Source organism: Quercus suber, unplaced genomic scaffold, assembly GCF_002906115.3.
Source record: "Quercus suber isolate HL8 unplaced genomic scaffold, Cork oak 2.0 scaffold_695, whole genome shotgun sequence".
NCBI lineage: Eukaryota > Viridiplantae > Streptophyta > Magnoliopsida > Fagales > Fagaceae > Quercus > Quercus suber.
In genome coordinates this window covers 276,383-291,320 of record NW_027070136.1, presented here as the reverse complement: position 1 = coordinate 291,320, position 14,938 = coordinate 276,383, and the positions used below count along the sequence as shown (strand labels likewise).

Below are 14,938 nucleotides of genomic sequence, written 5' to 3'. Positions count from 1 at the left end.
TTGTGGAGTGACTACTGCACCAAAGGTGTGCAGTAGTGAAAAATATATTAAATATTATAATATTTTTATGGGAATAGATTTTTTATGTTTATTTTTTTAATGGAACTTCAATTTTTTTGATAGTTGGAGATTATTGGATTTGAATCTTAAATGTCTCAATTGGAAACACGAAGAGGTGCCAATTAGTTAAATTACAAAGTTTGTGGCGGATTTTGCCAATTTGAGTTTGACTCAATCTTAATATCTTTAATTGTAAATTTATTAATATTAAGATGTCAGCGCAGTGGTATATTTATTTGATTTACTGATTCTTTTGTAATACTTATTAAACCAAATTGACTCTAAAAATAAATAAATAAATAAATAAAAACTTATTAAACCAAATGTAAGAGCACATTATGATTATTATAATATATTATTTCATAATATTTGTATGTATCTCATTTTTAATGATATTGTGTAAAATTTTGACTGTTTCATTACAAGAAATGTTCAAACTACATTTTTCATCTTATATTGGAGATGATAGCTTTCAATAGTTGAAATTTAAGAGATGTTTAAACCTTAACATGTTAACATTTGATCTAAAATAATCTCGTGCAACGCACGGGTTAGCGACTAGTTTTATATCTAAAAGCTGAAGTGTAGCATTTAATGTTACTACGTAACCTACGCTCTTATTGAGCCACCTCATCCTTAACGTAATACTTTTTTTAAAATCCTTTTTTCCTTTATGATTTCTCTCTATTTTTTTAATAAAATAGTTAAATATAGATCATGAACAAACATATTGATGCACTCTATTACTATTCAATTGTTACTATTTATTTGCCTTAAATGCTAATGTTTTGTTCCAAATTACAAACATTACTATATATTAGATACAAATGTTTGACCATTCAACAACCCAAATTGATTTTAACTTTTCATTTTCTTCTTTCTAATTTCAAATAATTGTTAAAATTGAATACTTCATCATTGTTTAGTGGATAGGATTAAAATTTCAAGTATAATGTCCAACCCAAAGATAAGTTTTATGTCTTTTCATTTATCTACTGTTACAGCGTTTCCTCTTCCAAATTTTTAGTTTTTCACAACCTTATCTATCTCTCCCACTCACACTTCAATTATCTATTTAAGCTTTACAATGTTATATCTACCAACTTACATTCTAGATACGATCACCCCATCATCTACAACAAAAAAATTAGCTCAATACTAATTGTTCTCCACATTTTTCAATCAAGCTTTAGCTTTCACCATTTTGAGAAGACATTGATTGCTTTTGTCAGAGATTTTCAAAGTTAAGTTAGCAATAAGATGACCACTGAGGTGAACAAAACACACAATTAGAAATGGTCTTTTTACACTTTTTTTTTTTTTTTTTTGTATTTATTCTTTGTGAAGTGATTTTGTTGTTCTCCTTCCCCAAAATTTTAATGGTATTGACTTTTGTTATTCTTAATTGACTTAGAATTGTCAAAGTAATTTTATTTGGCCCATTATTGTTGTGGAAATTCTTGATGTTGATATGAAACATATTGATAATGATTTTTTTTTTTTTTGGTTTATTTGTAGTGTATCAGAAAAGTAAAAAATATATTCAGTGTAGTAATTTTGTTATTATTGCATCCCATGTATTTGGTAAAATTCATTTTAGAAATCTTATGTGTTATTCTCAAATACGTTTGTCATTTTTATTTTGGCCAGTCTCTTTGTGATTTTGAAGTTACACAAATTCTATTACATAGCACTAGATTAAGCTTATGTTGTGGAAACAACAGATGCAATGCCTAAGGTGTTCCCACTTTTGCCCAATTAAGCATTACACCACATAAACTTCTCAATAGGGTTGGTTTTTATGATGAAGTAATTGGTGTGTAATGCAAGTCTTAATGGAGAATGAACTTTTAAATTCCATAAGTATGTATAACACATGGAGCAGGAAAATAAATTTCTCTGTACAAAGTTATGAACAATAGTTTTGAATAGCTTTGTATAACTACTCTATGATTGTTGTAGTTTAAATATGTCAATACCATCTTCATTTTGAAAAGTGAGAAACCATGAAAACCAAAGAGCAAACTAACATAGTTGATAGTGATTAAAAATTCGTTGATTAATTCCTCTTGGTTGAACGTGTACACTCCCTATAAAACAATATCTTAATCTCGCTAAGTTGAAGGTAGTATACTATTCAATCATTTTACCAAAATTTTGTATTAAAGTTATAGATTCCATCTTCTAATAGACGTTTGTGTTGGATGGTTTATATATATTAGTATGTAGCCTCGTGCATATGCACGTATACAATTAAAAAAAATCATAATTATATGGTTCAAATTATACTTTTTTTTTTTTTTAAATGTTCAAATTATGCATGGTATTAGCTTACACTTTTTTAAAACCGTACATTTCTAAAATATGAAATAGTTTCTCATTATATATATATATATATATGATTTGGAATTTAATTGGTTTTAAACTCTTTAGTTTTTGTACACAATAATTTACTTGTCACAAAAATTAAGAACTTAGATGGATACGTGGCAGAAAATTGGATTTCAATTGAAATCAAATTTAGAATCTAACTGGATTTGAACTTTCAATTTTTACACTCAATAATTCACTTGATACAAAATTAAAAATTAAATGAGACACGTGGCACAAAATTGAGAATCCAATTAAAATTTAATTGAATTTTCTCTGAGTTTTGCCTATTAATATATATATATATATATATATATATAAATAGATAATCGCTCAGACTGTAGGTGAATTCATAGAGGAGTTTGATCTTCTGACCATGCGATGTGGCTCGATATTTGGATGGCTTGTGGAGAGACATCTAGGATGTGGTGACATTACAACCATTCAACGGTTACAATGAAGTCTACAAACTTGCTGTAAAAGTTGAGAAGAAACAAAGACAATGTTTTGGGATTTACACTGGTAGTAATGGATATGGTGCTGAATCTGCAGAAAGTGAAGAAGGTAAGTAGCTTGCAGCAAAACAAGATTTTGAAGTGGGCTATGCACAGTTTTGCAGCAACAAGTTCCACCATAACAACACTGTCAGCCATAGAGATATTCTGCCATGTAAGCCATATTATTCAAGTTATTATCAACAAGTCTTAAAAATTACTTCGCACCGAGTGTAGGGTGAGAGATTTTTCAGATGCAACAAATGCCTTAGGATATGGTCACATCACTTGTGATTGTCCAAATCGTAGGTACACTAATTTGCCTAAAGTATCACTCAATGAGCAGTGGCGGAGCCACACACAAGGGTGGGGNATATATATATATATAAATAGATAATCGGCTATTTAAACTAAGAATTCCCTGTCATATGTTACTTGTAAAAATCTTATAGATAGTATTTTTGGTTAATGAGACAAGATCAACAAAACGTGATTTTTATATAATTAAAACTAAATGATCTACAATGTCATGATGGATAGGTTGGTCTTATTTTACTATATAATCTAACTAATCCTACGGTTTATGAATTTGAAGAGTAATATATTGTGGGATTTATTCATATTTTCATATAATGAAAAAGAAATCTTGTTTTTTGCATTGTATTTTATTTTATATTTCTACTTTATGAATATGATTTATTGATTATGAGAATATAAATAAATGTTGATCTATGTTTTGGAATAAGAGATAATTTTTTTATTGCGTTGTGTTTTTTTACATGCATCACATAGGTCTATGATTAGTTGATTATTATAATGAAACATATAGGTTTTCATCAAGAGTTGTTGTAGTGCTCTTCTATCTCTTCTCTTCGTCTTGATCATGACTTGACAAACCATAGATTGGAGTTGAGTCGTATCGCTGACTTCTATTTCATACATCATTCTGTGGCGTTGTTTTGCTATAGTTGTGGGGCCCTAAACTGTTTCCCATTAAGTGGCATCAGAGCCAGTGCAAGCATGGTGACATCTAGTGCTTCCAATTTTATTTATTGGATGTAGAGCATGGTTAATCGTGGTGGAGTTCCATGGTTAATATTCGGCGGAATCGTGGTGGTTTCCACATGGAGGCTTATCGTTATGATGATCATGCAAATAACACAGAAGATTGCAGACACAAGTTCAGCAACTTTCGGAGCATCTAGCACGCTACAAGACTTGAGGTCGTGATAATAATCTCGGCTTCCACAATGTCAACCCTTTTCATTTTTGGGCTCTTATGGGTGAGCCGGGTGAGAGGGAGTTCGTGGAGCGGCCTCAACAAATCAACAACCACGTGATGTTGATTTGAAGGACATTCCAAAGTTCGAAGGAAGATTCAGCCAAATAATTTCATCAATTAGTTGAATATGAAGGAACCCATTTTTGATATTGAAGAAGTCTCAGATGAGAGGAAGGTGAAGGTTATTGTGCCAAGGTTGAAGAGACATGCTTCGGCTTGGTGGGAGCAACTTAAGGTTCGTTTGGAGCGCATGGGAAAGCCAAAAATTGAGACTTGGGAGAATATAAAGAAGGAGCTTCAAAGGAATTCTTGCTAAGAAAGCCAAGGCCCCCAAAATCTTAAAAAAATTATTTTATAGTATTTATATTATTTACATTAAAAAAAATATAGAAATTGAAGTTGACCTCCCAAATTTTGAGTCGTTTCAATGGTGCTCTTAAAAGAAAAAGAAATTATATTAAAATCATATAATTTAAGAGGTTTAACAAATTAAATTATGTAAAAAATAATAAATTTTTGTACATGTCTAATAGAAAAAATATATGACTTATGTAAACTCATTAAAATTTATAAGAAGATAAATTCTCTTAGTAAATTAATTTATATGTGTGTGTGTAAAGGTTTGTCTTAACTAATATATTAGCATCACAACTTGGCCCCTCCAAACCAAAATTTCTAGCTCCACCCACTTCAATGAGCACCAAAAGAATGATGAGTTAGCAAGCACTATTTGATTTTGTGCGTCATGCTCCTTGTCCCTAGGTGCAGCCATTAGTCCATCCTCCTTCCCAGATTCATTGGCAACCTCCTACCGCTCCCTTTTTCAAAGTCAATTTTGATGGAGCGTTGTTTAGAAATTCAAAGGAGGCAGGTTTAGGAGTAGTGGTTCAAGATTATAGGGGAAGGGTTCAAGCTTTTCTTCCGAAAAAAGTCATTCTTCCTCCCTCCTCCACTGATGTTGAGGCCTTAGCGGCAATGCAAGCCATTCTCTTTGCTCAAGATCTTGGCCACTATTCCATTATCATCGAAGGCAACTCAGAGGTGGTGATCAATTCTCTGAAAAGTGAGGATGAGTCCCTAACTTCCTTTGATCATCTCCTTGATTCTGTGTAGCCTACTATAGATGCCTTCAGTAGTATTTCTTTTTCTCATACTCATAGATTAGACAATTATGTAGCTCATAACCTAGCTCAACATGCAAGACATGTGAGTGGCTTATTAGTGTGGATAAAGGATGTTCCTTTCCACCTTTTTGTTGTTCTTTTAGCTAATCATGACTAAGTTTTTTGAAAAAAAGTTTGCGTTCTTTCTTCTATTAAAAAAAAAAAAAAAACTTTTTTTCTCTAGTGGCTAAAATGTAAAGTGTATCTTCCAAGTTTGACTGAAATTCATTTCAGTTCTCTAATTTTACTTTTATTTGATTGAATTCTCTAAGTTTCAAATTTATTCAATTCAGGTATTTTTTTTTTCCAATTTTGTTGAAAAATTACATTAAGTATGCAATTAACTAATGAAAAATTTACTGGAAAAAAAAAATCCCTCATAAAAAAATTTATAAACTATTTTTATTAATTTTATAGATATTTTCTTCATGTGAGTACAATATTTTTTTAATGGAAAATTTTTAATGAAATTGGATAGAAAGCCTGAATTAAATAAATTTGAAATTTATTTAAAGAACTTAATTGAAAGAAAATAAAGCTAAAAGAATGAAATGAATTTCAATCAAACTTAAAGGGTTCAATTTGTACTTCAGCATATTTTTTAACTAACCATTTTTTCTAAATACCCACATTGTACAATTTATTATATACTATATTTTATTAAAATATCAATTTTCTACACAACCACCACTATTTACTCTCTTCTTCCACTCTCAAGAAACACAAAGAAAGAATTAAAAGTGAAATCTCATTTTACACACTACATGTATAAATTAATGTGAGTATTTTTTTTTTTTTTTTGGGTTCATTGGGAAAATTAAGGTTAAATGTTATTTTACCAAACCTTATGCAAATGTTCTGATCCTAAAAATGTGATTCATTTTCTATTAAAGATAAAAAATAAATAACCACTCAATTGAGACATTTTCTGACTAGCACACTTTTCTCATGTATTACATTCAACTAGTTGCAAACTTGTGCATTGCGCATGATAAAATTTTTTTTGGGTGTTCTCATTAAAATTTTATTATTATTAATATTATTGTTTTAGTTATTAATAATTGGTTTTCGTTATCTTTTAGGTTAATAAAAACCTTATATATAACTTTAAAAAAAAAAAAAAAAACTTTACATATTATATATATATATATATATAATGTGAATCTTTACATATACCTTTAAGCAAACTCTATATATCTCACTTCTTTAAATGCATAAAACCATAGACTATTACTCCATAATGATAGTTGCTAATTAATTTTATCATTTTTTTAATGATCTCATTTGCAATGCTTCTTACCATTAGCATATATTTATTGATGATTTTCATAATAGAAAAGTTAAATGAGAGGTAGCAACATTCATTAGATTTTCAAAAAGTAATAGTGTATGAAAATTATAAATATAAATATATATATATATATGAAATGTGAAAAAAAAAAAAAAAAAAGGATTTTAAAATTTTCTAACTTGATTTCTTATAAAATTTCTATTATTACTAGAGAACAACTTTTTTTTAGCTATGATTGGAAATATGGTTTCCATTGTTAAAGTTTGATTAGTTTTAAATTTAAATTTAGTACTTGTATTTAATTTTTGATTATTGATTTAATTTTTTAAGTGAATGTAACGGTTTATTTTACTACACTGTAAAGTTTTTAATATTCTCCATACGGTCATCTCTATTTTGTTTTTTACTTCTCCTTATAGTCTCTTTGTTTTCTAATTAAAAGTTACTAATGACGTTTGATTCTCTCTATTTTTCCATTGGCAAACTATCGTTTTTCAAAACTTGATGAAGATTCTATGGCAATAAATATGCATTATTAGTTTCTTTATTTTATATTTGGTTTGATATCCTCTTTTTTTTTTTTTTTTTGTTGTATTCCATGTTTCCTTTAATGTATTGAATGTGAGAATGAGTGTTTCTCTAGCATTACTCCACTTTATGAGAACAATTTCTTTTTATTAAATCTAAGTAAAATATTATATGTTTAATTATTTAAAATAAATAAAGAGAGGAAATATAAATAATATAATGATATGGAGGCCGTGGCTAAATTTATATGTTGTATAAAATAATATGAGAAGAAAAAAAAAAGTAAAAGTAAAAGACAAACCATTTATCCCGAATTTTTTTTCTTTATCACTTTTAAAGAATGTAACCATTAGTTTCTTTTTATTATGGCTCTTTTGTAATTTGAATAAATTCCTATGTAGCTTTAGTTGTTATTTGTTTGAAATATTATTTTCTTCTTGATTTTAGAAGTGATCAATATTGAGAAAAATAATGATTGTTTTCTTTTCATTAAAACAACTGTGTAATTTAAATAAGTTCTTACCTAATTTTGTTTGTATACTATGTTTTCATATATTATATATTTTTTTGATTCAATGATGAAATATTAATTTTTAATGACTTTGCATCCGTTTGAGATTGCTTTTATTTATTTATTTTAAAAAAACTATATAAGAGTAGAGTTGCACACCCCATAAAGAAATAATTTGAGAAGTATTCATATATAAGTTGGATTTTAATCTTTTCCAAACCCAAATTTAAAGTGATTGAACAATTATTATTTGTAGTATAATCTATGCAATGCATTGAAAAGATTTGCAAAAATGTGCAACATATAAACACTTGATCATTGATGAAACAATTTCTACATTGTTAAAGTGAAAACTAAAATAATAAGAAGACTCCATATATACCATGTAAAGATCATTAGCATCTATCATCACAAAAACAGGTCATGACCCAACTTAAATTCTGAATTTGCAACCATCTCCGACATGTTAATAACTTAATACCAAGCCTAGTCTAATGTTGAATAAAATAAGATGAGAAGAAAAGAAAAGTATATATATATATATATATAAACAATAAGCACTAAATTATCCAAATCATGCTATATAATATAATAATACAATGTTTTTATTTGCTATCTTTAATTCTTTATAATGCAATAGGATAACATTTAATAATAAAAAAAATAAAAATAAAAATAAAAAAACTTAAAACACAAAACTATATCGCATGATTCGCATCAACTCAAATTAGAGTTTTGAAAATCAACCAAAAAATTGAGAGAGAGAGAGAGAGAGAGAGAGAGAAACCTTTTTGTGAGAGAAAACTATGTAAAAAAATGGAAGAGAGAATGACAAATTTACAATAAGATTGTGTAAATAAGAAGACACAAAATAAAGAAATATGAAGGGAGAGATAAATAGTGATATTAAAGTAGATGTTAGTGGAGAGATGAAAATGTAAGGAAGGGAGAAAGGTCAGAGAATAAGATGGTGTGAATAAGAAGAGACAAAACAAAGAAATATGAAGAGAAAAATGAATAGTGATATTAAGGTAGAAGGTAGCATTGTATCCTGTTACTTGCAATTTCAAACTTCAAAGGACCTACTAGAAGTTAATTCAAGTCAGTGCAGATTCTCTGTGTTTTTGTATTTACTCAATTTAAGAATAAAACTCGTTAAATGATACAATGGCATTGCAATGACATCTCTATGCCTCTTCGGTTTTGGTACAAATGGCCTTGAATGAATCCACATGAGTTCACATGTGGATTTGTTTGCTTTGAATAATTTCTTCGTTTCTTACCATTTACCACTTACCAGAGAAGTTAAAATTCGTCTATAATTATCAATCATGTTATGTAACTCAGCTGCCAAGGTTGTTTGGTTGCTCTCAACTTGGTAAGAAGTTAACTATTGCTTTAGCTCAATGTTTTTTATGCACTAAAGATGCTTATCTTTGATTGCACGTGATGCCCACAATGCTGAAGAGGATGATAGTGACAATCCTTCATTATTTAAGTCAGTTGATAAGTTTCCAGTTCATTGGAGGATTAGTCTTGAAGGATCAGTTTCCAGTCCAAAGTTCTTAGCTTGGTATGATCAGTTTCTGTTCGAGTAATTTAGTTTCACCTGGCTTTACTTATTTTTGTGCCTGACTCTATTCTATCTCATTTTGTTTCTAGTACATGTGATTCAGTGGCTGTGCTGGCATCATCTGGCATATAGTAATCTTTAAAGACTTATGCAATGACAAATCAAACCAAACAAGCCTATGTTGCTGCTCATGAACTTGCAATCGAGGGCCTTGATGCCAATTCAGCTGGACGATTTGGACGACAAGTTCACCAATGGCCTTGCTGGTAATTCTGAAACTTTCTAATTTCTATGTTGGCTTTTTTATTTCTTGTGGATAATTTGGTTTCTGATTTTTTTTTTTTTGGTAGCTTCTTGTTTGGGATAAACAAAATTTTTGTTTTTATTTTAATTCTTTTAATATTCTACCAAGTTGAAATTAACACAATGTTTGTATTCTTTGGTCTTTTCATTTAAATAGAGACAATTAATTAATTTTTGAACAATTGCTAATCGCTTATTTTTTTGTTAACAATTTTTTATAGCTATTTTTTCAGTGAAAAGGATGAAAATTTAAAACTTATTTTTTTGGGTGTGATGTTGATTTTGATTGGTTTAAAGCTAGATTTTTTTTTTCTTACTATAAATTAAACTCTAAAGTGCCCATGTGTGTAGCAAGTAGTTTTGATTGTAATGGTCCAGGTTTCTAATATGTTTTTCTTATGGAAAAACCTCAGCCAGTTATCCACCAATGGAAAATTGACCAACATTAAGAGGATGCATTATGTGGATCACAGGTCTGAGCTGTTCAGGTTCGATGCTATCATTCATTCATTTGTATTGACAAATGCTGTTTAGTGTGGCTATGTATTTAGGTCGAACTATAAATACAGAAACACATGTAGATGCTAGTAAGCAAGCTTATCTGATATTCCATATTTTTGTTAAAGATTGATAATGTCCCAAGGAGATTGAATCTATCCATTGTGATTCACCTTATATTGGAGACAAATAATGAATGTTATTTGTTGCTTTCAACAAATTTTACATCTCTTAATTAGAGCTTGTTTGACACAAGAACATTTTCAAATTTCAATAAATGACCTTCTTTCAGTATATTTTGATGACCTTGGTGATTTCTTTGCCTTGCATCACCAACTTGTGTGCTTAAATTCCATCTAAAATGAGATGGATTAATATGATCTTCTTGGATATCCAACTTACTGTATTGAATTTAGTGAAAATAAGTTTAACAGCAGGGTTTGAAGCATGTTGTTTATTCTTGCACTGCAGACATATGGATCGATCATATCAGGAATGCAACAGCTGTTATCTAAGGTTTCATATGGTCTATGGGGTAAGTTTATTTGACCAGGATGAAGTATGTGTGTCAAGAAGGTTTATTTATTTATTTAATTTACCGTGGCATTAATTTTATGGAATCTGGACAGACACTTGTATATATTTTAGTAGGTAATCAGAGGTGATGAACTTGTAATGTTGAACACAGCAATATAAACGTTATTTTAATGTTTAGGTGTAAAAAAAATTCTTTGAACATAAATCCTTATATTAATTAGAGTCATCAAATGTTATATCTTCAGCCACTTATGATAAATCTATTTTAATTATAGCAACATGGTAAAAGGACTAAGGAAAATGGTGAAAACATACTCTTTACTGGCAATAGATTGCTTATTCTACTGGAAGCATGTTTACAACGCTGTGACAATGAAGCATTGTGAATGGTGAGAGGCTAGTTAATTCTTAGTTTACATGGCTTTGAACTACACTCCATGCGTATGAGCTTTTGTGCACATCTTTGTTTATCCGACTTTGATGCCAATACTGATACTTATATTCAAGCATTTATAGTCTTCCTTGTACAGTATCAATGACTGGACATTGAAAATAGATGTTTCAATGGTTTCCATAAAGGCCAGGAACAGAAAAGCTGTGTCTTCATGGTTGTAGGTGTGATACTCAATGGCAGGCACTCAAATAATTCTGTTTGTATATGCATTTTTTGGTCTGTGGCTCCGTTTAGGGAGAGAATGAGGATAACTGTTTCCAGATATTGACTTCTTTTCCTTGCAACCAAATGTGGCTTTCTTCTTTGTTTCCTACCTTGCAACAAAGCATGGCTTTCTTCAGCCTTTCTCCTGATAGATGCTTGTAAGCAAACTTATCAGACATTCCGAAAGGAAACATTTGGGGTTTATTTCTTTCAACAAATAATTAAGTCTGAAAAAATAAGTATATAAGATTATCGTACTGAACGTAAATGTCTCATCATCAGATCTGTAACAATTCATATTATTTTTCTAAAACTTTAAAGTGATATTAGTATATAAAATACTATGGCCATGATCGCTGTAATTTTTAGCACAAACTATATGGGCAAGTCCACAATTTTTTTGTGTGTGTTTTTCCATAATTAAGAAATATCTATAATAATATGTAGTTCCACATGAACTCAATAAAATGAAGCCACAACAATAATATGTTTCATCCTGTATTTTACAAACACGGTGGATGGATTCATTTACTGAAAGACAATGGTATTATGGTGCTCATCACATTGGTATACGGGTGGCTTCTTACGCTGGTTTAAGAAACAGTAAAATCATTAGTTTAATCAATATGGATGCTGAAAAAATTGGAGGCTTCTGCTCGTAAATCCATGGAACTTGGTTGGTTGCTTCCTGGCCCTAATCATCTTCAGAGCAAAATCAAGCCTCTCTCCAGTAATATATATCCTTTGCAACAGCACTTGGATAAAGACATTTGGAAGGTTAGAACTAGACATCACAATTTTAAAATAATCATATGAACCTTCTCCCTCTTGCATTTTTTTAAACTAAGATAACTTGATATGTCTGGATCTCAACAAGTATAATCTCACAATGATAGTGAATCAAGATCAGAGGCTTCTCGGTGCACCAGGTGTAGAAATTAGTAAGACGTTGCAATATAACTCCTAGTTTCTTTTACTCTCTCCTTATCATAATTTACTATCTATCTTTTATTTCTAATTGGGTTTTTCATTCTGGAATCTGTGCAAGGATGCAGTTGCGGAAGATAGAGAAAATTGGAGCATTGGACAGCTCACAGCTGTACCAGTTCTAGCTTCAGAACTAGGACATTTTTCTAAATCTCACAGACCCACAATGTGTAAATCACCAATGCCTCCTTGTCACCACCTGTAGTGTCATCATCTCAATTTTGAACCTTGGTTTTGGTTTTTATGAATACTGGAATCATAGATTTATCACAAGCAATCTGTGTTCTTAGTCATGACTTGGGTCTTAGCAACTTTAGTTAGTCTTTTCAAAGAATAGAACGCTAAGTGAAGACATAAGGTGGCCATTAATCCTTATCCTCTTGTGGATCTTTTCCTTCATCTTTGATTCTGATTATCTCTTTAGAAAATCACCCATTTCAAATCCATTGATTTGCCAAGTCCTTTGCCAGAACCTAACATATTTGATTTTGCTACCTTTCCTTTGGCAATACTGCTTTGTTTCAATGCTTTTCCTACTAGTTGTACTAGGAAACACAATGACAAGTAGAACCTTTACAGCAAACAGAAGTTGAAAGTTCCTCTGGTGATGATGATGCATTCTTTAATTGAAATCCACTTGGTCTGATTCATGCAACCATTTTCTTCTTTGCAAAGACAGTGGAGTTCCTTACTCAAAGATAATGGACTATCAGTGCTCAGCACATCGGTGTATGAGTACGAGCAACTCTAATGGTATTGATTTACAAGAAAACTCTATCAATTAAGCATGCTGGTTCAAGCAATGACAAAATCATAAATTCAATCAACTTGGATGCTGAAAAAATTGGAGACTTCTGCTCATACATTCACGGAGTTTGGTGGCTTCCAGTCCAGGTCCTTCTGGCCTCAAATCATCCTCTATAGGAATCTAGGAGGTGCCCCCTCCACGGCTGCATCTTTTGCGACAGTTTTGGTGATGGTATGTAACACACCTTTGGCCAAAATGCAAAAAAAGGCTTCACTCGAAGATTATGGAAGCCAAGGATGCAAGAATCAAAGTGAATTCAGAAACTTTGAAGAGTATGAGAGTGTTGAAGCTGAATTCATGGCAATCCAGTTCTTGAAGAATCTCCTTCATCTGATGGAAATTAATGGTCCGTTTGGATTGAGGAGGAGGGAGAGAGAGTAGAGTAGATTTAGTACAAAATTAACTTATTTTTAGCCAACTCTACTCTACTTCCCTCCACTCCCTCTCCTTCCCCCCTCCATCCAGACAAGTCATAAGAGAAACTAGCTAAAAAGATACCCCTTTGCAAGCTCAGCAATGGCCTTTCTCTTCTGGGCTTCACCAACTTTTGTTTTTGTTTTCACTTTTGGCATATACATGGTATGGAACGTATCATTGACAGCAGGAACAGTCCCTACTTTAGCCACTTTCCGTGTTTTATAAGAAACCATCTACATCCTAACAAAGTTCATTTCAATGGTGGCTCAACCAAAGGCCTGTATTTATCCTATCCAATAGCTCATGGGGGAAGTGACGTAGGACAACCACAAACAACAATAGAACAAAAAGATAAACCCCCAGAGTCAGTACCTAAGGGTTGCTTGAAGTCAACACCAAGCAAAACTAGAGTCAGCACCAGTGAAAAGAAAACACACGCTTTGAATAATTCTCAAAACTGTTTTACAATAATATGAAAAAAGTGCTTAAATAGCTAACAATAAAAAATGCATAAAGAAATCCTAATTATTAAATGCTCTGGCTTGCTTAAACTCAAGCCCATTAACTAATAGGCTCCATCCATAAGACCATAGGTTGGGCGGTCTTCTTTTTGCTCTTTCTCCTATATGTGCGTGTAATTAGGGGCTTGTACCTCGTGTCTGCACCAGGAAGATCATAAGAAGATAAATAATCATACCTCCATAGCTTCCAACATTGCTGTTGAAATTTACATTGGGGAATATGCTTGGGAAAGTGACGAAAAAATACGAAGACCGATAGTCAGAATTATGGAGGAACATGAGAATTTTGAAAGGTGAAAAGGTTGCAGTACGTGGTTTTGTTGGATCAGAAAAGTCTAGCATTCTCTCTACAACACTAGGTGATATTCCAAGGATTTCTAGTGAGGAGTAACAGTTTATGGAAGAAAGGCCTATGTGCCCTAGAGTGCTTGGATTCAAACAGGCATGATTAAAGAGAATGTGTTGTTTGGCAAGGAAATGGACAAGCCATATTATGAGGACATACTGGAAGCATGTGCTTTGAACCAGGACATAAAGATTGAGCTAGGCAGATATTTGAATGTAGTTAGAGAGAGGGGATGAACTTGAGTGGAGGACAAAAGCAGAGGATCCACTGGCAAGAGTTGTATATACTGATGCCAGTGTTTATTTCATAGATGACCTCTCAGTCCTATTGATGTGCAGACCAGAACGAATTTGTTCAAGGCAAGTGACATTTCATCATTGTGTCTTAACTTGATTTTTGTTGTGCATGCATCATTAGATGTATTTCAATTAAAGATAGAATGCTTTTTGCAAAAGTGTTTCCTGCAACTATTGTCCCAAGAGCCTATGCCATCTATGCTACTCATCAAGTGGAATTTTTAGTTGCTGTTGACCTTGTTCTGGTAATTTATTGGAATCCATGGCCAACCCCTACTTGAAATTTCCTCTCAAG

At 31.3% G+C, this 14,938-nt stretch overlaps 1 long non-coding RNA gene across 1 annotated transcript; it reads left to right on the top strand.

Moving 5' to 3' along the window:
* The first annotated feature begins 9,371 nt into the window (after positions 1-9,371).
* On the top strand, positions 9,372-13,306 carry LOC112033530 (uncharacterized). The gene is made up of 3 exons (XR_002885256.2): positions 9,372-9,538; positions 9,989-10,063; positions 10,545-13,306. It is a non-coding gene; the product is annotated as an uncharacterized LOC112033530 (long non-coding RNA).
* The last annotated feature ends 1,632 nt before the right edge of the window (positions 13,307-14,938 follow it).